Genomic DNA, 25,009 nt, shown 5'->3' with positions numbered 1-25,009 from the left:
CAAACCGAGTTCATTACCGTAATTTCGTATCTTACGTTTAATACAGTACTTTAAAATGCTTGTGGAAGCATCTTTGTCGACACCTGAAAGTTATTATGAAAAGAGGCCTGGCAGGTGTAGCGACGTAAAAATGAAAAAATGAGAAAGAGCCAACAGCACGCGGTGTTCCCAGGCGGTCACCCATCCAAGTACTAACCGCGCCCGATGTTGCTTAACTTCGGTGATCGGACGAGAACCGGTGTAGTCAACATGGTATGGCCGTTGGCGTCCTTATACTGTAGCCGCACCACGGAGGAAGCATTCGCCTCTTCTCCCAACACACGCAATCGCCGCTTTCCGTGGCACATTTGACGCAAAGCGCGTCTTTCCACCTCGAAGGTGGCGCGGAGTGCGCGCTCGCCTCGGCGTCTCATAGGCGACTGCCGAACGTAGGTGAGACGCACAACACAGCTGCTCGATGCACCGCCTGTCATTCGTTTGGTGCGTGCGGCCTCCGACACCCACTGGCGACGCGCCTTGTTCCTGTTATCCGGCGCAGGGCTTGCGCGCGGCCGGGCGGCGGGGGCACTGCGCGGGGTGTTGCAGTGTCCTGCTGGACCGACGGAAGCTTTCTCACCTGCCTGACACACGCCGCGCTTCCAGATTTATGCGTAATTTGCGCGGTGCATTTGCATTCGCGCCTGTCCCCCCTCCCGTCCCGACTTGTCCCGACTTTGCTCGACTGCCGCTCGCTGCCGCTCGGGTCGCGGCCCATATGACAGCACAAGCACGAGAAACATCTGCGAGACGGGCGCGGGCCTGACCGGCGTGTCCGAGACGCCGTGGGCGGCCGTTCGGAGCTACTAGAGCAGCGCTGTGCCGTGCCATGGAAAGGTGCGAAACCAAGGACAGAAGACACAGAATTTTTGTTTACAAATTTGCACGTGTACACTGCTACAAAACAATAAGCCCGGACGTATTTCGGAACATTTCTGCCGCTTAATACTGTTTTGTTATTTCCAGAGACACTTTGGAAATCTTCCTTGGCACACGCTTCTTCAAACTGAGTTCCCTAATATCGTATCTTTTGTTTATTACAACAGATTTAAGTCATTGTGGAAACATCTTTGTCGCATCGGAAAGGTAGCGTGAAGAGACGGCTGGCAGGGCTGGCGACAAGAAAGCAAAATATGAAGACAGCCAGAGGTCCCAGGCAGTCGCCGATCCGAATACTAACGTTGTTGCTTAACTTGGGTGATGGCACGAGAACGGTTGGTTTTTTTTTTATTTATTTATTTATTTAGTTACTTTTCGGAATTTAGCACTGCTGCGTAACAGTAGGCTCTGGCGCATTTCAAGAACACATCTGTCGATTGGTAGTGTTTTGTCATTTTCAACGAGTTCCTAGCACTCTTCCTTCGCGCATTCTTACTCAAACCGAGTTCATTACCGTAATTTCGTATCTTACGTTTAATACAGTACTTTAAAATGCTTGTGGAAGCATCTTTGTCGACACCTGAAAGTTATTATGAAAAGAGGCCTGGCAGGTGTAGCGACGTAAAAATGAAAAAATGAGAAAGAGCCAACAGCACGCGGTGTTCCCAGGCGGTCACCCATCCAAGTACTAACCGCGCCCGATGTTGCTTAACTTCGGTGATCGGACGAGAACCGGTGTAGTCAACATGGTATGGCCGTTGGCGTCCTTATACTGTAGCCGCACCACGGAGGAAGCATTCGCCTCTTCTCCCAACACACGCAATCGCCGCTTTCCGTGGCACATTTGACGCAAAGCGCGTCTTTCCACCTCGAAGGTGGCGCGGAGTGCGCGCTCGCCTCGGCGTCTCATAGGCGACTGCCGAACGTAGGTGAGACGCACAACACAGCTGCTCGATGCACCGCCTGTCATTCGTTTGGTGCGTGCGGCCTCCGACACCCACTGGCGACGCGCCTTGTTCCTGTTATCCGGCGCAGGGCTTGCGCGCGGCCGGGCGGCGGGGGCACTGCGCGGGGTGTTGCAGTGTCCTGCTGGACCGACGGAAGCTTTCTCACCTGCCTGACACACGCCGCGCTTCCAGATTTATGCGTAATTTGCGCGGTGCATTTGCATTCGCGCCTGTCCCCCCTCCCGTCCCGACTTGTCCCGACTTTGCTCGACTGCCGCTCGCTGCCGCTCGGGTCGCGGCCCATATGACAGCACAAGCACGAGAAACATCTGCGAGACGGGCGCGGGCCTGACCGGCGTGTCCGAGACGCCGTGGGCGGCCGTTCGGAGCTACTAGAGCAGCGCTGTGCCGTGCCATGGAAAGGTGCGAAACCAAGGACAGAAGACACAGAATTTTTGTTTACAAATTTGCACGTGTACACTGCTACAAAACAATAAGCCCGGACGTATTTCGGAACATTTCTGCCGCTTAATACTGTTTTGTTATTTCCAGAGACACTTTGGAAATCTTCCTTGGCACACGCTTCTTCAAACTGAGTTCCCTAATATCGTATCTTTTGTTTATTACAACAGATTTAAGTCATTGTGGAAACATCTTTGTCGCATCGGAAAGGTAGCGTGAAGAGACGGCTGGCAGGGCTGGCGACAAGAAAGCAAAATATGAAGACAGCCAGAGGTCCCAGGCAGTCGCCGATCCGAATACTAACGTTGTTGCTTAACTTGGGTGATGGCACGAGAACGGTTGGTTTTTTTTTTATTTATTTATTTATTTAGTTACTTTTCGGAATTTAGCACTGCTGCGTAACAGTAGGCTCTGGCGCATTTCAAGAACACATCTGTCGATTGGTAGTGTTTTGTCATTTTCAACGAGTTCCTAGCACTCTTCCTTCGCGCATTCTTACTCAAACCGAGTTCATTACCGTAATTTCGTATCTTACGTTTAATACAGTACTTTAAAATGCTTGTGGAAGCATCTTTGTCGACACCTGAAAGTTATTATGAAAAGAGGCCTGGCAGGTGTAGCGACGTAAAAATGAAAAAATGAGAAAGAGCCAACAGCACGCGGTGTTCCCAGGCGGTCACCCATCCAAGTACTAACCGCGCCCGATGTTGCTTAACTTCGGTGATCGGACGAGAACCGGTGTAGTCAACATGGTATGGCCGTTGGCGTCCTTATACTGTAGCCGCACCACGGAGGAAGCATTCGCCTCTTCTCCCAACACACGCAATCGCCGCTTTCCGTGGCACATTTGACGCAAAGCGCGTCTTTCCACCTCGAAGGTGGCGCGGAGTGCGCGCTCGCCTCGGCGTCTCATAGGCGACTGCCGAACGTAGGTGAGACGCACAACACAGCTGCTCGATGCACCGCCTGTCATTCGTTTGGTGCGTGCGGCCTCCGACACCCACTGGCGACGCGCCTTGTTCCTGTTATCCGGCGCAGGGCTTGCGCGCGGCCGGGCGGCGGGGGCACTGCGCGGGGTGTTGCAGTGTCCTGCTGGACCGACGGAAGCTTTCTCACCTGCCTGACACACGCCGCGCTTCCAGATTTATGCGTAATTTGCGCGGTGCATTTGCATTCGCGCCTGTCCCCCCTCCCGTCCCGACTTGTCCCGACTTTGCTCGACTGCCGCTCGCTGCCGCTCGGGTCGCGGCCCATATGACAGCACAAGCACGAGAAACATCTGCGAGACGGGCGCGGGCCTGACCGGCGTGTCCGAGACGCCGTGGGCGGCCGTTCGGAGCTACTAGAGCAGCGCTGTGCCGTGCCATGGAAAGGTGCGAAACCAAGGACAGAAGACACAGAATTTTTGTTTACAAATTTGCACGTGTACACTGCTACAAAACAATAAGCCCGGACGTATTTCGGAACATTTCTGCCGCTTAATACTGTTTTGTTATTTCCAGAGACACTTTGGAAATCTTCCTTGGCACACGCTTCTTCAAACTGAGTTCCCTAATATCGTATCTTTTGTTTATTACAACAGATTTAAGTCATTGTGGAAACATCTTTGTCGCATCGGAAAGGTAGCGTGAAGAGACGGCTGGCAGGGCTGGCGACAAGAAAGCAAAATATGAAGACAGCCAGAGGTCCCAGGCAGTCGCCGATCCGAATACTAACGTTGTTGCTTAACTTGGGTGATGGCACGAGAACGGTTGGTTTTTTTTTATTTATTTATTTATTTAGTTACTTTTCGGAATTTAGCACTGCTGCGTAACAGTAGGCTCTGGCGCATTTCAAGAACACATCTGTCGATTGGTAGTGTTTTGTCATTTTCAACGAGTTCCTAGCACTCTTCCTTCGCGCATTCTTACTCAAACCGAGTTCATTACCGTAATTTCGTATCTTACGTTTAATACAGTACTTTAAAATGCTTGTGGAAGCATCTTTGTCGACACCTGAAAGTTATTATGAAAAGAGGCCTGGCAGGTGTAGCGACGTAAAAATGAAAAAATGAGAAAGAGCCAACAGCACGCGGTGTTCCCAGGCGGTCACCCATCCAAGTACTAACCGCGCCCGATGTTGCTTAACTTCGGTGATCGGACGAGAACCGGTGTAGTCAACATGGTATGGCCGTTGGCGTCCTTATACTGTAGCCGCACCACGGAGGAAGCATTCGCCTCTTCTCCCAACACACGCAATCGCCGCTTTCCGTGGCACATTTGACGCAAAGCGCGTCTTTCCACCTCGAAGGTGGCGCGGAGTGCGCGCTCGCCTCGGCGTCTCATAGGCGACTGCCGAACGTAGGTGAGACGCACAACACAGCTGCTCGATGCACCGCCTGTCATTCGTTTGGTGCGTGCGGCCTCCGACACCCACTGGCGACGCGCCTTGTTCCTGTTATCCGGCGCAGGGCTTGCGCGCGGCCGGGCGGCGGGGGCACTGCGCGGGGTGTTGCAGTGTCCTGCTGGACCGACGGAAGCTTTCTCACCTGCCTGACACACGCCGCGCTTCCAGATTTATGCGTAATTTGCGCGGTGCATTTGCATTCGCGCCTGTCCCCCCTCCCGTCCCGACTTGTCCCGACTTTGCTCGACTGCCGCTCGCTGCCGCTCGGGTCGCGGCCCATATGACAGCACAAGCACGAGAAACATCTGCGAGACGGGCGCGGGCCTGACCGGCGTGTCCGAGACGCCGTGGGCGGCCGTTCGGAGCTACTAGAGCAGCGCTGTGCCGTGCCATGGAAAGGTGCGAAACCAAGGACAGAAGACACAGAATTTTTGTTTACAAATTTGCACGTGTACACTGCTACAAAACAATAAGCCCGGACGTATTTCGGAACATTTCTGCCGCTTAATACTGTTTTGTTATTTCCAGAGACACTTTGGAAATCTTCCTTGGCACACGCTTCTTCAAACTGAGTTCCCTAATATCGTATCTTTTGTTTATTACAACAGATTTAAGTCATTGTGGAAACATCTTTGTCGCATCGGAAAGGTAGCGTGAAGAGACGGCTGGCAGGGCTGGCGACAAGAAAGCAAAATATGAAGACAGCCAGAGGTCCCAGGCAGTCGCCGATCCGAATACTAACGTTGTTGCTTAACTTGGGTGATGGCACGAGAACGGTTGGTTTTTTTTTTATTTATTTATTTATTTAGTTACTTTTCGGAATTTAGCACTGCTGCGTAACAGTAGGCTCTGGCGCATTTCAAGAACACATCTGTCGATTGGTAGTGTTTTGTCATTTTCAACGAGTTCCTAGCACTCTTCCTTCGCGCATTCTTACTCAAACCGAGTTCATTACCGTAATTTCGTATCTTACGTTTAATACAGTACTTTAAAATGCTTGTGGAAGCATCTTTGTCGACACCTGAAAGTTATTATGAAAAGAGGCCTGGCAGGTGTAGCGACGTAAAAATGAAAAAATGAGAAAGAGCCAACAGCACGCGGTGTTCCCAGGCGGTCACCCATCCAAGTACTAACCGCGCCCGATGTTGCTTAACTTCGGTGATCGGACGAGAACCGGTGTAGTCAACATGGTATGGCCGTTGGCGTCCTTATACTGTAGCCGCACCACGGAGGAAGCATTCGCCTCTTCTCCCAACACACGCAATCGCCGCTTTCCGTGGCACATTTGACGCAAAGCGCGTCTTTCCACCTCGAAGGTGGCGCGGAGTGTGCGCGCTCGCCTCGGCGTCTCATAGGCGACTGCCGAACGTAGGTGAGACGCACAACACAGCTGCTCGATGCACCGCCTGTCATTCGTTTGGTGCGTGCGGCCTCCGACACCCACTGGCGACGCGCCTTGTTCCTGTTATCCGGCGCAGGGCTTGCGCGCGGCCGGGCGGCGGGGGCACTGCGCGGGGTGTTGCAGTGTCCTGCTGGACCGACGGAAGCTTTCTCACCTGCCTGACACACGCCGCGCTTCCAGATTTATGCGTAATTTGCGCGGTGCATTTGCATTCGCGCCTGTCCCCCCTCCCGTCCCGACTTGTCCCGACTTTGCTCGACTGCCGCTCGCTGCCGCTCGGGTCGCGGCCCATATGACAGCACAAGCACGAGAAACATCTGCGAGACGGGCGCGGGCCTGACCGGCGTGTCCGAGACGCCGTGGGCGGCCGTTCGGAGCTACTAGAGCAGCGCTGTGCCGTGCCATGGAAAGGTGCGAAACCAAGGACAGAAGACACAGAATTTTTGTTTACAAATTTGCACGTGTACACTGCTACAAAACAATAAGCCCGGACGTATTTCGGAACATTTCTGCCGCTTAATACTGTTTTGTTATTTCCAGAGACACTTTGGAAATCTTCCTTGGCACACGCTTCTTCAAACTGAGTTCCCTAATATCGTATCTTTTGTTTATTACAACAGATTTAAGTCATTGTGGAAACATCTTTGTCGCATCGGAAAGGTAGCGTGAAGAGACGGCTGGCAGGGCTGGCGACAAGAAAGCAAAATATGAAGACAGCCAGAGGTCCCAGGCAGTCGCCGATCCGAATACTAACGTTGTTGCTTAACTTGGGTGATGGCACGAGAACGGTTGGTTTTTTTTTTATTTATTTATTTATTTAGTTACTTTTCGGAATTTAGCACTGCTGCGTAACAGTAGGCTCTGGCGCATTTCAAGAACACATCTGTCGATTGGTAGTGTTTTGTCATTTTCAACGAGTTCCTAGCACTCTTCCTTCGCGCATTCTTACTCAAACCGAGTTCATTACCGTAATTTCGTATCTTACGTTTAATACAGTACTTTAAAATGCTTGTGGAAGCATCTTTGTCGACACCTGAAAGTTATTATGAAAAGAGGCCTGGCAGGTGTAGCGACGTAAAAATGAAAAAATGAGAAAGAGCCAACAGCACGCGGTGTTCCCAGGCGGTCACCCATCCAAGTACTAACCGCGCCCGATGTTGCTTAACTTCGGTGATCGGACGAGAACCGGTGTAGTCAACATGGTATGGCCGTTGGCGTCCTTATACTGTAGCCGCACCACGGAGGAAGCATTCGCCTCTTCTCCCAACACACGCAATCGCCGCTTTCCGTGGCACATTTGACGCAAAGCGCGTCTTTCCACCTCGAAGGTGGCGCGGAGTGCGCGCTCGCCTCGGCGTCTCATAGGCGACTGCCGAACGTAGGTGAGACGCACAACACAGCTGCTCGATGCACCGCCTGTCATTCGTTTGGTGCGTGCGGCCTCCGACACCCACTGGCGACGCGCCTTGTTCCTGTTATCCGGCGCAGGGCTTGCGCGCGGCCGGGCGGCGGGGGCACTGCGCGGGGTGTTGCAGTGTCCTGCTGGACCGACGGAAGCTTTCTCACCTGCCTGACACACGCCGCGCTTCCAGATTTATGCGTAATTTGCGCGGTGCATTTGCATTCGCGCCTGTCCCCCCTCCCGTCCCGACTTGTCCCGACTTTGCTCGACTGCCGCTCGCTGCCGCTCGGGTCGCGGCCCATATGACAGCACAAGCACGAGAAACATCTGCGAGACGGGCGCGGGCCTGACCGGCGTGTCCGAGACGCCGTGGGCGGCCGTTCGGAGCTACTAGAGCAGCGCTGTGCCGTGCCATGGAAAGGTGCGAAACCAAGGACAGAAGACACAGAATTTTTGTTTACAAATTTGCACGTGTACACTGCTACAAAACAATAAGCCCGGACGTATTTCGGAACATTTCTGCCGCTTAATACTGTTTTGTTATTTCCAGAGACACTTTGGAAATCTTCCTTGGCACACGCTTCTTCAAACTGAGTTCCCTAATATCGTATCTTTTGTTTATTACAACAGATTTAAGTCATTGTGGAAACATCTTTGTCGCATCGGAAAGGTAGCGTGAAGAGACGGCTGGCAGGGCTGGCGACAAGAAAGCAAAATATGAAGACAGCCAGAGGTCCCAGGCAGTCGCCGATCCGAATACTAACGTTGTTGCTTAACTTGGGTGATGGCACGAGAACGGTTGGTTTTTTTTTATTTATTTATTTATTTAGTTACTTTTCGGAATTTAGCACTGCTGCGTAACAGTAGGCTCTGGCGCATTTCAAGAACACATCTGTCGATTGGTAGTGTTTTGTCATTTTCAACGAGTTCCTAGCACTCTTCCTTCGCGCATTCTTACTCAAACCGAGTTCATTACCGTAATTTCGTATCTTACGTTTAATACAGTACTTTAAAATGCTTGTGGAAGCATCTTTGTCGACACCTGAAAGTTATTATGAAAAGAGGCCTGGCAGGTGTAGCGACGTAAAAATGAAAAAATGAGAAAGAGCCAACAGCACGCGGTGTTCCCAGGCGGTCACCCATCCAAGTACTAACCGCGCCCGATGTTGCTTAACTTCGGTGATCGGACGAGAACCGGTGTAGTCAACATGGTATGGCCGTTGGCGTCCTTATACTGTAGCCGCACCACGGAGGAAGCATTCGCCTCTTCTCCCAACACACGCAATCGCCGCTTTCCGTGGCACATTTGACGCAAAGCGCGTCTTTCCACCTCGAAGGTGGCGCGGAGTGCGCGCTCGCCTCGGCGTCTCATAGGCGACTGCCGAACGTAGGTGAGACGCACAACACAGCTGCTCGATGCACCGCCTGTCATTCGTTTGGTGCGTGCGGCCTCCGACACCCACTGGCGACGCGCCTTGTTCCTGTTATCCGGCGCAGGGCTTGCGCGCGGCCGGGCGGCGGGGGCACTGCGCGGGGTGTTGCAGTGTCCTGCTGGACCGACGGAAGCTTTCTCACCTGCCTGACACACGCCGCGCTTCCAGATTTATGCGTAATTTGCGCGGTGCATTTGCATTCGCGCCTGTCCCCCCTCCCGTCCCGACTTGTCCCGACTTTGCTCGACTGCCGCTCGCTGCCGCTCGGGTCGCGGCCCATATGACAGCACAAGCACGAGAAACATCTGCGAGACGGGCGCGGGCCTGACCGGCGTGTCCGAGACGCCGTGGGCGGCCGTTCGGAGCTACTAGAGCAGCGCTGTGCCGTGCCATGGAAAGGTGCGAAACCAAGGACAGAAGACACAGAATTTTTGTTTACAAATTTGCACGTGTACACTGCTACAAAACAATAAGCCCGGACGTATTTCGGAACATTTCTGCCGCTTAATACTGTTTTGTTATTTCCAGAGACACTTTGGAAATCTTCCTTGGCACACGCTTCTTCAAACTGAGTTCCCTAATATCGTATCTTTTGTTTATTACAACAGATTTAAGTCATTGTGGAAACATCTTTGTCGCATCGGAAAGGTAGCGTGAAGAGACGGCTGGCAGGGCTGGCGACAAGAAAGCAAAATATGAAGACAGCCAGAGGTCCCAGGCAGTCGCCGATCCGAATACTAACGTTGTTGCTTAACTTGGGTGATGGCACGAGAACGGTTGGTTTTTTTTTATTTATTTATTTATTTAGTTACTTTTCGGAATTTAGCACTGCTGCGTAACAGTAGGCTCTGGCGCATTTCAAGAACACATCTGTCGATTGGTAGTGTTTTGTCATTTTCAACGAGTTCCTAGCACTCTTCCTTCGCGCATTCTTACTCAAACCGAGTTCATTACCGTAATTTCGTATCTTACGTTTAATACAGTACTTTAAAATGCTTGTGGAAGCATCTTTGTCGACACCTGAAAGTTATTATGAAAAGAGGCCTGGCAGGTGTAGCGACGTAAAAATGAAAAAATGAGAAAGAGCCAACAGCACGCGGTGTTCCCAGGCGGTCACCCATCCAAGTACTAACCGCGCCCGATGTTGCTTAACTTCGGTGATCGGACGAGAACCGGTGTAGTCAACATGGTATGGCCGTTGGCGTCCTTATACTGTAGCCGCACCACGGAGGAAGCATTCGCCTCTTCTCCCAACACACGCAATCGCCGCTTTCCGTGGCACATTTGACGCAAAGCGCGTCTTTCCACCTCGAAGGTGGCGCGGAGTGCGCGCTCGCCTCGGCGTCTCATAGGCGACTGCCGAACGTAGGTGAGACGCACAACACAGCTGCTCGATGCACCGCCTGTCATTCGTTTGGTGCGTGCGGCCTCCGACACCCACTGGCGACGCGCCTTGTTCCTGTTATCCGGCGCAGGGCTTGCGCGCGGCCGGGCGGCGGGGGCACTGCGCGGGGTGTTGCAGTGTCCTGCTGGACCGACGGAAGCTTTCTCACCTGCCTGACACACGCCGCGCTTCCAGATTTATGCGTAATTTGCGCGGTGCATTTGCATTCGCGCCTGTCCCCCCTCCCGTCCCGACTTGTCCCGACTTTGCTCGACTGCCGCTCGCTGCCGCTCGGGTCGCGGCCCATATGACAGCACAAGCACGAGAAACATCTGCGAGACGGGCGCGGGCCTGACCGGCGTGTCCGAGACGCCGTGGGCGGCCGTTCGGAGCTACTAGAGCAGCGCTGTGCCGTGCCATGGAAAGGTGCGAAACCAAGGACAGAAGACACAGAATTTTTGTTTACAAATTTGCACGTGTACACTGCTACAAAACAATAAGCCCGGACGTATTTCGGAACATTTCTGCCGCTTAATACTGTTTTGTTATTTCCAGAGACACTTTGGAAATCTTCCTTGGCACACGCTTCTTCAAACTGAGTTCCCTAATATCGTATCTTTTGTTTATTACAACAGATTTAAGTCATTGTGGAAACATCTTTGTCGCATCGGAAAGGTAGCGTGAAGAGACGGCTGGCAGGGCTGGCGACAAGAAAGCAAAATATGAAGACAGCCAGAGGTCCCAGGCAGTCGCCGATCCGAATACTAACGTTGTTGCTTAACTTGGGTGATGGCACGAGAACGGTTGGTTTTTTTTTATTTATTTATTTATTTAGTTACTTTTCGGAATTTAGCACTGCTGCGTAACAGTAGGCTCTGGCGCATTTCAAGAACACATCTGTCGATTGGTAGTGTTTTGTCATTTTCAACGAGTTCCTAGCACTCTTCCTTCGCGCATTCTTACTCAAACCGAGTTCATTACCGTAATTTCGTATCTTACGTTTAATACAGTACTTTAAAATGCTTGTGGAAGCATCTTTGTCGACACCTGAAAGTTATTATGAAAAGAGGCCTGGCAGGTGTAGCGACGTAAAAATGAAAAAATGAGAAAGAGCCAACAGCACGCGGTGTTCCCAGGCGGTCACCCATCCAAGTACTAACCGCGCCCGATGTTGCTTAACTTCGGTGATCGGACGAGAACCGGTGTAGTCAACATGGTATGGCCGTTGGCGTCCTTATACTGTAGCCGCACCACGGAGGAAGCATTCGCCTCTTCTCCCAACACACGCAATCGCCGCTTTCCGTGGCACATTTGACGCAAAGCGCGTCTTTCCACCTCGAAGGTGGCGCGGAGTGCGCGCTCGCCTCGGCGTCTCATAGGCGACTGCCGAACGTAGGTGAGACGCACAACACAGCTGCTCGATGCACCGCCTGTCATTCGTTTGGTGCGTGCGGCCTCCGACACCCACTGGCGACGCGCCTTGTTCCTGTTATCCGGCGCAGGGCTTGCGCGCGGCCGGGCGGCGGGGGCACTGCGCGGGGTGTTGCAGTGTCCTGCTGGACCGACGGAAGCTTTCTCACCTGCCTGACACACGCCGCGCTTCCAGATTTATGCGTAATTTGCGCGGTGCATTTGCATTCGCGCCTGTCCCCCCTCCCGTCCCGACTTGTCCCGACTTTGCTCGACTGCCGCTCGCTGCCGCTCGGGTCGCGGCCCATATGACAGCACAAGCACGAGAAACATCTGCGAGACGGGCGCGGGCCTGACCGGCGTGTCCGAGACGCCGTGGGCGGCCGTTCGGAGCTACTAGAGCAGCGCTGTGCCGTGCCATGGAAAGGTGCGAAACCAAGGACAGAAGACACAGAATTTTTGTTTACAAATTTGCACGTGTACACTGCTACAAAACAATAAGCCCGGACGTATTTCGGAACATTTCTGCCGCTTAATACTGTTTTGTTATTTCCAGAGACACTTTGGAAATCTTCCTTGGCACACGCTTCTTCAAACTGAGTTCCCTAATATCGTATCTTTTGTTTATTACAACAGATTTAAGTCATTGTGGAAACATCTTTGTCGCATCGGAAAGGTAGCGTGAAGAGACGGCTGGCAGGGCTGGCGACAAGAAAGCAAAATATGAAGACAGCCAGAGGTCCCAGGCAGTCGCCGATCCGAATACTAACGTTGTTGCTTAACTTGGGTGATGGCACGAGAACGGTTGGTTTTTTTTTATTTATTTATTTATTTAGTTACTTTTCGGAATTTAGCACTGCTGCGTAACAGTAGGCTCTGGCGCATTTCAAGAACACATCTGTCGATTGGTAGTGTTTTGTCATTTTCAACGAGTTCCTAGCACTCTTCCTTCGCGCATTCTTACTCAAACCGAGTTCATTACCGTAATTTCGTATCTTACGTTTAATACAGTACTTTAAAATGCTTGTGGAAGCATCTTTGTCGACACCTGAAAGTTATTATGAAAAGAGGCCTGGCAGGTGTAGCGACGTAAAAATGAAAAAATGAGAAAGAGCCAACAGCACGCGGTGTTCCCAGGCGGTCACCCATCCAAGTACTAACCGCGCCCGATGTTGCTTAACTTCGGTGATCGGACGAGAACCGGTGTAGTCAACATGGTATGGCCGTTGGCGTCCTTATACTGTAGCCGCACCACGGAGGAAGCATTCGCCTCTTCTCCCAACACACGCAATCGCCGCTTTCCGTGGCACATTTGACGCAAAGCGCGTCTTTCCACCTCGAAGGTGGCGCGGAGTGCGCGCTCGCCTCGGCGTCTCATAGGCGACTGCCGAACGTAGGTGAGACGCACAACACAGCTGCTCGATGCACCGCCTGTCATTCGTTTGGTGCGTGCGGCCTCCGACACCCACTGGCGACGCGCCTTGTTCCTGTTATCCGGCGCAGGGCTTGCGCGCGGCCGGGCGGCGGGGGCACTGCGCGGGGTGTTGCAGTGTCCTGCTGGACCGACGGAAGCTTTCTCACCTGCCTGACACACGCCGCGCTTCCAGATTTATGCGTAATTTGCGCGGTGCATTTGCATTCGCGCCTGTCCCCCCTCCCGTCCCGACTTGTCCCGACTTTGCTCGACTGCCGCTCGCTGCCGCTCGGGTCGCGGCCCATATGACAGCACAAGCACGAGAAACATCTGCGAGACGGGCGCGGGCCTGACCGGCGTGTCCGAGACGCCGTGGGCGGCCGTTCGGAGCTACTAGAGCAGCGCTGTGCCGTGCCATGGAAAGGTGCGAAACCAAGGACAGAAGACACAGAATTTTTGTTTACAAATTTGCACGTGTACACTGCTACAAAACAATAAGCCCGGACGTATTTCGGAACATTTCTGCCGCTTAATACTGTTTTGTTATTTCCAGAGACACTTTGGAAATCTTCCTTGGCACACGCTTCTTCAAACTGAGTTCCCTAATATCGTATCTTTTGTTTATTACAACAGATTTAAGTCATTGTGGAAACATCTTTGTCGCATCGGAAAGGTAGCGTGAAGAGACGGCTGGCAGGGCTGGCGACAAGAAAGCAAAATATGAAGACAGCCAGAGGTCCCAGGCAGTCGCCGATCCGAATACTAACGTTGTTGCTTAACTTGGGTGATGGCACGAGAACGGTTGGTTTTTTTTTATTTATTTATTTATTTAGTTACTTTTCGGAATTTAGCACTGCTGCGTAACAGTAGGCTCTGGCGCATTTCAAGAACACATCTGTCGATTGGTAGTGTTTTGTCATTTTCAACGAGTTCCTAGCACTCTTCCTTCGCGCATTCTTACTCAAACCGAGTTCATTACCGTAATTTCGTATCTTACGTTTAATACAGTACTTTAAAATGCTTGTGGAAGCATCTTTGTCGACACCTGAAAGTTATTATGAAAAGAGGCCTGGCAGGTGTAGCGACGTAAAAATGAAAAAATGAGAAAGAGCCAACAGCACGCGGTGTTCCCAGGCGGTCACCCATCCAAGTACTAACCGCGCCCGATGTTGCTTAACTTCGGTGATCGGACGAGAACCGGTGTAGTCAACATGGTATGGCCGTTGGCGTCCTTATACTGTAGCCGCACCACGGAGGAAGCATTCGCCTCTTCTCCCAACACACGCAATCGCCGCTTTCCGTGGCACATTTGACGCAAAGCGCGTCTTTCCACCTCGAAGGTGGCGCGGAGTGCGCGCTCGCCTCGGCGTCTCATAGGCGACTGCCGAACGTAGGTGAGACGCACAACACAGCTGCTCGATGCACCGCCTGTCATTCGTTTGGTGCGTGCGGCCTCCGACACCCACTGGCGACGCGCCTTGTTCCTGTTATCCGGCGCAGGGCTTGCGCGCGGCCGGGCGGCGGGGGCACTGCGCGGGGTGTTGCAGTGTCCTGCTGGACCGACGGAAGCTTTCTCACCTGCCTGACACACGCCGCGCTTCCAGATTTATGCGTAATTTGCGCGGTGCATTTGCATTCGCGCCTGTCCCCCCTCCCGTCCCGACTTGTCCCGACTTTGCTCGACTGCCGCTCGCTGCCGCTCGGGTCGCGGCCCATATGACAGCACAAGCACGAGAAACATCTGCGAGACGGGCGCGGGCCTGACCGGCGTGTCCGAGACGCCGTGGGCGGCCGTTCGGAGCTACTAGAGCAGCGCTGTGCCGTGCCATGGAAAGGTGCGAAACCAAGGACAGAAGACACAGAATTTTTGTTTACAAATTTGCACGTGTACACTGCTACAAAACAATAAGCCCGGACGTATTTCGGAACATTTCTGCCGCTTAATACTGTTTTGTTATTTCCAGAGACACTTTGGAAATCTTCCTTGGCACACGCTTCTTCAAACTGAGTTCCCTAATATCGTATCTTTTGTTTATTACAACAGATTTAAGTCATTGTGGAAACATCTTTGTCGCATCGGAAAGGTAGCGTGAAGAGACGGCTGGCAGGGCTGGCGACAAGAAAGCAAAATATGAAGACAGCCAGAGGTCCCAGGCAGTCGCCGATCCGAATACTAACGTTGTTGCTTAACTTGGGTGATGGCACGAGAACGGTTGGTTTTTTTTTATTTATTTATTTATTTAGTTACTTTTCGGAATTTAGCACTGCTGCGTAACAGTAGGCTCTGGCGCATTTCAAGAACACATCTGTCGATTGGTAGTGTTTTGTCATTTTCAACGAGTTCCTAGCACTCTTCCTTCGCGCATTCTTACTCAAACCGAGTTCATTACCGTAATTTCGTATCTTACGTTTAATACAGTACTTTAAAATGCTTGTGGAAGCATCTTTGTCGACACCTGAAAGTTATTATGAAAAGAGGCCTGGCAGGTGTAGCGACGTAAAAATGAAAAAATGAGAAAGAGCCAACAGCACGCGGTGTTCCCAGGCGGTCACCCATCCAAGTACTAACCGCGCCCGATGTTGCTTAACTTCGGTGATCGGACGAGAACCGGTGTAGTCAACATGGTATGGCCGTTGGCGTCCTTATACTGTAGCCGCACCACGGAGGAAGCATTCGCCTCTTCTCCCAACACACGCAATCGCCGCTTTCCGTGGCACATTTGACGCAAAGCGCGTCTTTCCACCTCGAAGGTGGCGCGGAGTGCGCGCTCGCCTCGGCGTCTCATAGGCGACTGCCGAACGTAGGTGAGACGCACAACACAGCTGCTCGATGCACCGCCTGTCATTCGTTTGGTGCGTGCGGCCTCCGACACCCACTGGCGACGCGCCTTGTTCCTGTTATCCGGCGCAGGGCTTGCGCGCGGCCGGGCGGCGGGGGCACTGCGCGGGGTGTTGCAGTGTCCTGCTGGACCGACGGAAGCTTTCTCACCTGCCTGACACACGCCGCGCTTCCAGATTTATGCGTAATTTGCGCGGTGCATTTGCATTCGCGCCTGTCCCCCCTCCCGTCCCGACTTGTCCCGACTTTGCTCGACTGCCGCTCGCTGCCGCTCGGGTCGCGGCCCATATGACAGCACAAGCACGAGAAACATCTGCGAGACGGGCGCGGGCCTGACCGGCGTGTCCGAGACGCCGTGGGCGGCCGTTCGGAGCTACTAGAGCAGCGCTGTGCCGTGCCATGGAAAGGTGCGAAACCAAGGACAGAAGACACAGAATTTTTGTTTACAAATTTGCACGTGTACACTGCTACAAAACAATAAGCCCGGACGTATTTCGGAACATTTCTGCCGCTTAATACTGTTTTGTTATTTCCAGAGACACTTTGGAAATCTTCCTTGGCACACGCTTCTTCAAACTGAGTTCCCTAATATCGTATCTTTTGTTTATTACAACAGATTTAAGTCATTGTGGAAACATCTTTGTCGCATCGGAAAGGTAGCGTGAAGAGACGGCTGGCAGGGCTGGCGACAAGAAAGCAAAATATGAAGACAGCCAGAGGTCCCAGGCAGTCGCCGATCCGAATACTAACGTTGTTGCTTAACTTGGGTGATGGCACGAGAACGGTTGGTTTTTTTTTATTTATTTATTTATTTAGTTACTTTTCGGAATTTAGCACTGCTGCGTAACAGTAGGCTCTGGCGCATTTCAAGAACACATCTGTCGATTGGTAGTGTTTTGTCATTTTCAACGAGTTCCTAGCACTCTTCCTTCGCGCATTCTTACTCAAACCGAGTTCATTACCGTAATTTCGTATCTTACGTTTAATACAGTACTTTAAAATGCTTGTGGAAGCATCTTTGTCGACACCTGAAAGTTATTATGAAAAGAGGCCTGGCAGGTGTAGCGACGTAAAAATGAAAAAATGAGAAAGAGCCAACAGCACGCGGTGTTCCCAGGCGGTCACCCATCCAAGTACTAACCGCGCCCGATGTTGCTTAACTTCGGTGATCGGACGAGAACCGGTGTAGTCAACATGGTATGGCCGTTGGCGTCCTTATACTGTAGCCGCACCACGGAGGAAGCATTCGCCTCTTCTCCCAACACACGCAATCGCCGCTTTCCGTGGCACATTTGACGCAAAGCGCGTCTTTCCACCTCGAAGGTGGCGCGGAGTGCGCGCTCGCCTCGGCGTCTCATAGGCGACTGCCGAACGTAGGTGAGACGCACAACACAGCTGCTCGATGCACCGCCTGTCATTCGTTTGGTGCGTGCGGCCTCCGACACCCACTGGCGACGCGCCTTGTTCCTGTTATCCGGCGCAGGGCTTGCGCGCGGCCGGGCGGCGGGGGCACTGCGCGGGGTGTTGCAGTGTCCTGCTGGACCGACGGAAGCTTTCTCACCTGCCTGACACACGCCGCGCTTCCAGATTTATGCGTAATTTGCGCGGTGCATTTGCATTCGCGCCTGTCCCCCCTCCCGTCCCGACTTGTCCCGACTTTGCTCGACTGCCGCTCGCTGCCGCTCGGGTCGCGGCCCATATGACAGCACAAGCACGAGAAACATCTGCGAGACGGGCGCGGGCCTGACCGGCGTGTCCGAGACGCCGTGGGCGGCCGTTCGGAGCTACTAGAGCAGCGCTGTGCCGTGCCATGGAAAGGTGCGAAACCAAGGACAGAAGACACAGAATTTTTGTTTACAAATTTGCACGTGTACACTGCTACAAAACAATAAGCCCGGACGTATTTCGGAACATTTCTGCCGCTTAATACTGTTTTGTTATTTCCAGAGACACTTTGGAAATCTTCCTTGGCACACGCTTCTTCAAACTGAGTTCCCTAATATCGTATCTTTTGTTTATTACAACAGATTTAAGTCATTGTGGAAACATCTTTGTCGCATCGGAAAGGTAGCGTGAAGAGACGGCTGGCAGGGCTGGCGACAAGAAAGCAAAATATGAAGACAGCCAGAGGTCCCAGGCAGTCGCCGATCCGAAAACTAACGTTGTTGCTTAACTTGGGTGATGGCACGAGAACGGTTGGTTTTTTTTTATTTATTTATTTATTTAGTTACTTTTCGGAATTTAGCACTGCTGCGTAACAGTAGGCTCTGGCGCATTTCAAGAACACATCTGTCGATTGGTAGTGTTTTGTCATTTTCAACGAGTTCCTAGCACTCTTCCTTCGCGCATTCTTACTCAAACCGAGTTCATTACCGTAATTTCGTATCTTACGTTTAATACAGTACTTTAAAATGCTTGTGGAAGCATCTTTGTCGACACCTGAAAGTTATTATGAAAAGAGGCCTGGCAGGTGTAGCGACGTAAAAATGAAAAAATGAGAAAGAGCCAACAGCACGCGGTGTTCCCAGGCGGTCACCCATCCAAGTACTAACCGCGCCCGATGTTGCTTAACTTCGGTGATCGGACGAGAACCGGTGTAGTCAACATGGTATGGCCGTTGGCGTCCTTATACTGTAGCCGCACCACGGAGGAAGCATTCGCCTCTTCTCCCAACACACGCAATCGCCGCTTTCCGTGGCACATTTGACGCAAAGCGCGTCTTTCCACCTCGAAGGTGGCGCGGAGTGCGCGCTCGCCTCGGCGTCTCATAGGCGACTGCCGAACGTAGGTGAGACGCACAACACAGCTGCTCGATGCACCGCCTGTCATTCGTTTGGTGCGTGCGGCCTCCGACACCCACTGGCGACGCGCCTTGTTCCTGTTATCCGGCGCAGGGCTTGCGCGCGGCCGGGCGGCGGGGGCACTGCGCGGGGTGTTGCAGTGTCCTGCTGGACCGACGGAAGCTTTCTCACCTGCCTGACACACGCCGCGCTTCCAGATTTATGCGTAATTTGCGCGGTGCATTTGCATTCGCGCCTGTCCCCCCTCCCGTCCCGACTTGTCCCGACTTTGCTCGACTGCCGCTCGCTGCCGCTCGGGTCGCGGCCCATATGACAGCACAAGCACGAGAAACATCTGCGAGACGGGCGCGGGCCTGACCGGCGTGTCCGAGACGCCGTGGGCGGCCGTTCGGAGCTACTAGAGCAGCGCTGTGCCGTGCCATGGAAAGGTGCGAAACCAAGGACAGAAGACACAGAATTTTTGTTTACAAATTTGCACGTGTACACTGCTACAAAACAATAAGCCCGGACGTATTTCGGAACATTTCTGCCGCTTAATACTGTTTTGTTATTTCCAGAGACACTTTGGAAATCTTCCTTGGCACACGCTTCTTCAAACTGAGTTCCCTAATATCGTATCTTTTGTTTATTACAACAGATTTAAGTCATTGTGGAAACATCTTTGTCGCATCGGAAAGGTAGCGTGAAGAGACGGCTGGCAGGGCTGGCGACAAGAAAGCAAAATATGAAGACAGCCAGAGGTCCCAGGCAGTCGCCGATCCGAATACTAACGTTGTTGCTTAACTTGGGTGATGGCACGAGAACGGTTGGTTTTTTTTTATTTATTTATTTATTTAGTTACTTTTCGGAATTTAGCACTGCTGCGTAACAGTAGGCTCTGGCGCATTTCAAGAACACATCTGTCGATTGGTAGTGTTTTGTCATTTTCAACGAGTTCCTAGCACTCTTCCTTCGCGCATTCTTACTCAAACCGAGTTCATTACCGTAATTTCGTATCTTACGTTTAATACAGTACTTTAAAATGCTTGTGGAAGCATCTTTGTCGACACCTGAAAGTTATTATGAAAAGAGGCCTGGCAGGTGTAGCGACGTAAAAATGAAAAAATGAGAAAGAGCCAACAGCACGCGGTGTTCCCAGGCGGTCACCCATCCAAGTACTAACCGCGCCCGATGTTGCTTAACTTCGGTGATCGGACGAGAACCGGTGTAGTCAACATGGTATGGCCGTTGGCGTCCTTATACTGTAGCCGCACCACGGAGGAAGCATTCGCCTCTTCTCCCAACACACGCAATCGCCGCTTTCCGTGGCACATTTGACGCAAAGCGCGTCTTTCCACCTCGAAGGTGGCGCGGAGTGCGCGCTCGCCTCGGCGTCTCATAGGCGACTGCCGAACGTAGGTGAGACGCACAACACAGCTGCTCGATGCACCGCCTGTCATTCGTTTGGTGCGTGCGGCCTCCGACACCCACTGGCGACGCGCCTTGTTCCTGTTATCCGGCGCAGGGCTTGCGCGCGGCCGGGCGGCGGGGGCACTGCGCGGGGTGTTGCAGTGTCCTGCTGGACCGACGGAAGCTTTCTCACCTGCCTGACACACGCCGCGCTTCCAGATTTATGCGTAATTTGCGCGGTGCATTTGCATTCGCGCCTGTCCCCCCTCCCGTCCCGACTTGTCCCGACTTTGCTCGACTGCCGCTCGCTGCCGCTCGGGTCGCGGCCCATATGACAGCACAAGCACGAGAAACATCTGCGAGACGGGCGCGGGCCTGACCGGCGTGTCCGAGACGCCGTGGGCGGCCGTTCGGAGCTACTAGAGCAGCGCTGTGCCGTGCCATGGAAAGGTGCGAAACCAAGGACAGAAGACACAGAATTTTTGTTTACAAATTTGCACGTGTACACTGCTACAAAACAATAAGCCCGGACGTATTTCGGAACATTTCTGCCGCTTAATACTGTTTTGTTATTTCCAGAGACACTTTGGAAATCTTCCTTGGCACACGCTTCTTCAAACTGAGTTCCCTAATATCGTATCTTTTGTTTATTACAACAGATTTAAGTCATTGTGGAAACATCTTTGTCGCATCGGAAAGGTAGCGTGAAGAGACGGCTGGCAGGGCTGGCGACAAGAAAGCAAAATATGAAGACAGCCAGAGGTCCCAGGCAGTCGCCGATCCGAATACTAACGTTGTTGCTTAACTTGGGTGATGGCACGAGAACGGTTGGTTTTTTTTTATTTATTTATTTATTTAGTTACTTTTCGGAATTTAGCACTGCTGCGTAACAGTAGGCTCTGGCGCATTTCAAGAACACATCTGTCGATTGGTAGTGTTTTGTCATTTTCAACGAGTTCCTAGCACTCTTCCTTCGCGCATTCTTACTCAAACCGAGTTCATTACCGTAATTTCGTATCTTACGTTTAATACAGTACTTTAAAATGCTTGTGGAAGCATCTTTGTCGACACCTGAAAGTTATTATGAAAAGAGGCCTGGCAGGTGTAGCGACGTAAAAATGAAAAAATGAGAAAGAGCCAACAGCACGCGGTGTTCCCAGGCGGTCACCCATCCAAGTACTAACCGCGCCCGATGTTGCTTAACTTCGGTGATCGGACGAGAACCGGTGTAGTCAACATGGTATGGCCGTTGGCGTCCTTATACTGTAGCCGCACCACGGAGGAAGCATTCGCCTCTTCTCCCAACACACGCAATCGCCGCTTTCCGTGGCACATTTGACGCAAAGCGCGTCTTTCCACCTCGAAGGTGGCGCGGAGTGCGCGCTCGCCTCGGCGTCTCATAGGCGACTGCCGAACGTAGGTGAGACGCACAACACAGCTGCTCGATGCACCGCCTGTCATTCGTTTGGTGCGTGCGGCCTCCGACACCCACTGGCGACGCGCCTTGTTCCTGTTATCCGGCGCAGGGCTTGCGCGCGGCCGGGCGGCGGGGGCACTGCGCGGGGTGTTGCAGTGTCCTGCTGGACCGACGGAAGCTTTCTCACCTGCCTGACACACGCCGCGCTTCCAGATTTATGCGTAATTTGCGCGGTGCATTTGCATTCGCGCCTGTCCCCCCTCCCGTCCCGACTTGTCCCGACTTTGCTCGACTGCCGCTCGCTGCCGCTCGGGTCGCGGCCCATATGACAGCACAAGCACGAGAAACATCTGCGAGACGGGCGCGGGCCTGACCGGCGTGTCCGAGACGCCGTGGGCGGCCGTTCGGAGCTACTAGAGCAGCGCTGTGCCGTGCCATGGAAAGGTGCGAAACCAAGGACAGAAGACACAGAATTTTTGTTTACAAATTTGCACGTGTACACTGCTACAAAACAATAAGCCCGGACGTATTTCGGAACATTTCTGCCGCTTAATACTGTTTTGTTATTTCCAGAGACACTTTGGAAATCTTCCTTGGCACACGCTTCTTCAAACTGAGTTCCCTAATATCGTATCTTTTGTTTATTACAACAGATTTAAGTCATTGTGGAAACATCTTTGTCGCATCGGAAAGGTAGCGTGAAGAGACGGCTGGCAGGGCTGGCGACAAGAAAGCAAAATATGAAGACAGCCAGAGGTCCCAGGCAGTCGCCGATCCGAATACTAACGTTGTTGCTTAACTTGGGTGATGGCACGAGAACGGTTGGTTTTTTTTTATTTATTTATTTATTTAGTTACTTTTCGGAATTTAGCACTGCTGCGTAACAGTAGGCTCTGGCGCATTTCAAGAACACATCTGTCGATTGGTAGTGTTTTGTCATTTTCAACGAGTTCCTAGCACTCTTCCTTCGCGCATTCTTACTCAAACCGAGTTCATTACCGTAATTTCGTATCTTACGTTTAATACAGTACTTTAAAATGCTTGTGGAAGCATCTTTGTCGACACCTGAAAGTTATTATGAAAAGAGGCCTGGCAGGTGTAGCGACGTAAAAATGAAAAAATGAGAAAGAGCCAACAGCACGCGGTGTTCCCAGGCGGTCACCCATCCAAGTACTAACCGCGCCCGATGTTGCTTAACTTCGGTGATCGGACGAGAACCGGTGTAGTCAACATGGTATGGCCGTTGGCGTCCTTATACTGTAGCCGCACCACGGAGGAAGCATTCGCCTCTTCTCCCAACACACGCAATCGCCGCTTTCCGTGGCACATTTGACGCAAAGCGCGTCTTTCCACCTCGAAGGTGGCGCGGAGTGCGCGCTCGCCTCGGCGTCTCATAGGCGACTGCCGAACGTAGGTGAGACGCACAACACAGCTGCTCGATGCACCGCCTGTCATTCGTTTGGTGCGTGCGGCCTCCGACACCCACTGGCGACGCGCCTTGTTCCTGTTATCCGGCGCAGGGCTTGCGCGCGGCCGGGCGGCGGGGGCACTGCGCGGGGTGTTGCAGTGTCCTGCTGGACCGACGGAAGCTTTCTCACCTGCCTGACACACGCCGCGCTTCCAGATTTATGCGTAATTTGCGCGGTGCATTTGCATTCGCGCCTGTCCCCCCTCCCGTCCCGACTTGTCCCGACTTTGCTCGACTGCCGCTCGCTGCCGCTCGGGTCGCGGCCCATATGACAGCACAAGCACGAGAAACATCTGCGAGACGGGCGCGGGCCTGACCGGCGTGTCCGAGACGCCGTGGGCGGCCGTTCGGAGCTACTAGAGCAGCGCTGTGCCGTGCCATGGAAAGGTGCGAAACCAAGGACAGAAGACACAGAATTTTTGTTTACAAATTTGCACGTGTACACTGCTACAAAACAATAAGCCCGGACGTATTTCGGAACATTTCTGCCGCTTAATACTGTTTTGTTATTTCCAGAGACACTTTGGAAATCTTCCTTGGCACACGCTTCTTCAAACTGAGTTCCCTAATATCGTATCTTTTGTTTATTACAACAGATTTAAGTCATTGTGGAAACATCTTTGTCGCATCGGAAAGGTAGCGTGAAGAGACGGCTGGCAGGGCTGGCGACAAGAAAGCAAAATATGAAGACAGCCAGAGGTCCCAGGCAGTCGCCGATCCGAATACTAACGTTGTTGCTTAACTTGGGTGATGGCACGAGAACGGTTGGTTTTTTTTTATTTATTTATTTATTTAGTTACTTTTCGGAATTTAGCACTGCTGCGTAACAGTAGGCTCTGGCGCATTTCAAGAACACATCTGTCGATTGGTAGTGTTTTGTCATTTTCAACGAGTTCCTAGCACTCTTCCTTCGCGCATTCTTACTCAAACCGAGTTCATTACCGTAATTTCGTATCTTACGTTTAATACAGTACTTTAAAATGCTTGTGGAAGCATCTTTGTCGACACCTGAAAGTTATTATGAAAAGAGGCCTGGCAGGTGTAGCGACGTAAAAATGAAAAAATGAGAAAGAGCCAACAGCACGCGGTGTTCCCAGGCGGTCACCCATCCAAGTACTAACCGCGCCCGATGTTGCTTAACTTCGGTGATCGGACGAGAACCGGTGTAGTCAACATGGTATGGCCGTTGGCGTCCTTATACTGTAGCCGCACCACGGAGGAAGCATTCGCCTCTTCTCCCAACACACGCAATCGCCGCTTTCCGTGGCACATTTGACGCAAAGCGCGTCTTTCCACCTCGAAGGTGGCGCGGAGTGCGCGCTCGCCTCGGCGTCTCATAGGCGACTGCCGAACGTAGGTGAGACGCACAACACAGCTGCTCGATGCACCGCCTGTCATTCGTTTGGTGCGTGCGGCCTCCGACACCCACTGGCGACGCGCCTTGTTCCTGTTATCCGGCGCAGGGCTTGCGCGCGGCCGGGCGGCGGGGGCACTGCGCGGGGTGTTGCAGTGTCCTGCTGGACCGACGGAAGCTTTCTCACCTGCCTGACACACGCCGCGCTTCCAGATTTATGCGTAATTTGCGCGGTGCATTTGCATTCGCGCCTGTCCCCCCTCCCGTCCCGACTTGTCCCGACTTTGCTCGACTGCCGCTCGCTGCCGCTCGGGTCGCGGCCCATATGACAGCACAAGCACGAGAAACATCTGCGAGACGGGCGCGGGCCTGACCGGCGTGTCCGAGACGCCGTGGGCGGCCGTTCGGAGCTACTAGAGCAGCGCTGTGCCGTGCCATGGAAAGGTGCGAAACCAAGGACAGAAGACACAGAATTTTTGTTTACAAATTTGCACGTGTACACTGCTACAAAACAATAAGCCCGGACGTATTTCGGAACATTTCTGCCGCTTAATACTGTTTTGTTATTTCCAGAGACACTTTGGAAA

General features: G+C 52.6%; 18 non-coding genes across 18 annotated transcripts; all 18 read right to left on the bottom strand.

Moving 5' to 3' along the window:
* Positions 1-147: 147 nt before the first annotated feature.
* Positions 148-266, bottom strand: LOC126111302 (5S ribosomal RNA). Its single transcript, XR_007524118.1, has one exon. It is a non-coding gene; the product is annotated as a 5S ribosomal RNA (ribosomal RNA).
* A 1,293-nt stretch (positions 267-1,559) lies between these two features.
* Positions 1,560-1,678, bottom strand: LOC126111301 (5S ribosomal RNA). Its single transcript, XR_007524117.1, has one exon. It is a non-coding gene; the product is annotated as a 5S ribosomal RNA (ribosomal RNA).
* A 1,293-nt stretch (positions 1,679-2,971) lies between these two features.
* Positions 2,972-3,090, bottom strand: LOC126111300 (5S ribosomal RNA). Its single transcript, XR_007524116.1, has one exon. It is a non-coding gene; the product is annotated as a 5S ribosomal RNA (ribosomal RNA).
* Positions 3,091-4,382: 1,292 nt separating this feature from the next.
* LOC126111297 (5S ribosomal RNA) lies at positions 4,383-4,501 on the bottom strand. The gene has a single exon (XR_007524114.1). It is a non-coding gene; the product is annotated as a 5S ribosomal RNA (ribosomal RNA).
* Positions 4,502-5,794: 1,293 nt separating this feature from the next.
* LOC126111296 (5S ribosomal RNA) lies at positions 5,795-5,913 on the bottom strand. Its single transcript, XR_007524113.1, has one exon. It is a non-coding gene; the product is annotated as a 5S ribosomal RNA (ribosomal RNA).
* Positions 5,914-7,208: 1,295 nt separating this feature from the next.
* On the bottom strand, positions 7,209-7,327 carry LOC126111295 (5S ribosomal RNA). Its single transcript, XR_007524112.1, has one exon. It is a non-coding gene; the product is annotated as a 5S ribosomal RNA (ribosomal RNA).
* A 1,292-nt stretch (positions 7,328-8,619) lies between these two features.
* On the bottom strand, positions 8,620-8,738 carry LOC126111294 (5S ribosomal RNA). Its single transcript, XR_007524111.1, has one exon. It is a non-coding gene; the product is annotated as a 5S ribosomal RNA (ribosomal RNA).
* A 1,292-nt stretch (positions 8,739-10,030) lies between these two features.
* On the bottom strand, positions 10,031-10,149 carry LOC126111293 (5S ribosomal RNA). Its single transcript, XR_007524110.1, has one exon. It is a non-coding gene; the product is annotated as a 5S ribosomal RNA (ribosomal RNA).
* Positions 10,150-11,441: 1,292 nt separating this feature from the next.
* Positions 11,442-11,560, bottom strand: LOC126111292 (5S ribosomal RNA). The gene has a single exon (XR_007524109.1). It is a non-coding gene; the product is annotated as a 5S ribosomal RNA (ribosomal RNA).
* A 1,292-nt stretch (positions 11,561-12,852) lies between these two features.
* On the bottom strand, positions 12,853-12,971 carry LOC126111291 (5S ribosomal RNA). Its single transcript, XR_007524108.1, has one exon. It is a non-coding gene; the product is annotated as a 5S ribosomal RNA (ribosomal RNA).
* Positions 12,972-14,263: 1,292 nt separating this feature from the next.
* LOC126111290 (5S ribosomal RNA) lies at positions 14,264-14,382 on the bottom strand. The gene has a single exon (XR_007524107.1). It is a non-coding gene; the product is annotated as a 5S ribosomal RNA (ribosomal RNA).
* A 1,292-nt stretch (positions 14,383-15,674) lies between these two features.
* LOC126111289 (5S ribosomal RNA) lies at positions 15,675-15,793 on the bottom strand. Its single transcript, XR_007524106.1, has one exon. It is a non-coding gene; the product is annotated as a 5S ribosomal RNA (ribosomal RNA).
* A 1,292-nt stretch (positions 15,794-17,085) lies between these two features.
* LOC126111288 (5S ribosomal RNA) lies at positions 17,086-17,204 on the bottom strand. The gene has a single exon (XR_007524105.1). It is a non-coding gene; the product is annotated as a 5S ribosomal RNA (ribosomal RNA).
* Positions 17,205-18,496: 1,292 nt separating this feature from the next.
* LOC126111310 (5S ribosomal RNA) lies at positions 18,497-18,615 on the bottom strand. The gene has a single exon (XR_007524125.1). It is a non-coding gene; the product is annotated as a 5S ribosomal RNA (ribosomal RNA).
* A 1,292-nt stretch (positions 18,616-19,907) lies between these two features.
* Positions 19,908-20,026, bottom strand: LOC126111308 (5S ribosomal RNA). Its single transcript, XR_007524124.1, has one exon. It is a non-coding gene; the product is annotated as a 5S ribosomal RNA (ribosomal RNA).
* A 1,292-nt stretch (positions 20,027-21,318) lies between these two features.
* Positions 21,319-21,437, bottom strand: LOC126111307 (5S ribosomal RNA). Its single transcript, XR_007524123.1, has one exon. It is a non-coding gene; the product is annotated as a 5S ribosomal RNA (ribosomal RNA).
* A 1,292-nt stretch (positions 21,438-22,729) lies between these two features.
* On the bottom strand, positions 22,730-22,848 carry LOC126111299 (5S ribosomal RNA). The gene has a single exon (XR_007524115.1). It is a non-coding gene; the product is annotated as a 5S ribosomal RNA (ribosomal RNA).
* Positions 22,849-24,140: 1,292 nt separating this feature from the next.
* On the bottom strand, positions 24,141-24,259 carry LOC126111286 (5S ribosomal RNA). Its single transcript, XR_007524104.1, has one exon. It is a non-coding gene; the product is annotated as a 5S ribosomal RNA (ribosomal RNA).
* Positions 24,260-25,009: the final 750 nt, after the last annotated feature.

Source organism: Schistocerca cancellata, unplaced genomic scaffold (genome assembly GCF_023864275.1).
Source record: "Schistocerca cancellata isolate TAMUIC-IGC-003103 unplaced genomic scaffold, iqSchCanc2.1 HiC_scaffold_61, whole genome shotgun sequence".
Taxonomy (NCBI): Eukaryota; Metazoa; Arthropoda; class Insecta; order Orthoptera; family Acrididae; genus Schistocerca; species Schistocerca cancellata.
This window is presented reverse-complemented; position numbering and strand designations above follow the sequence as displayed.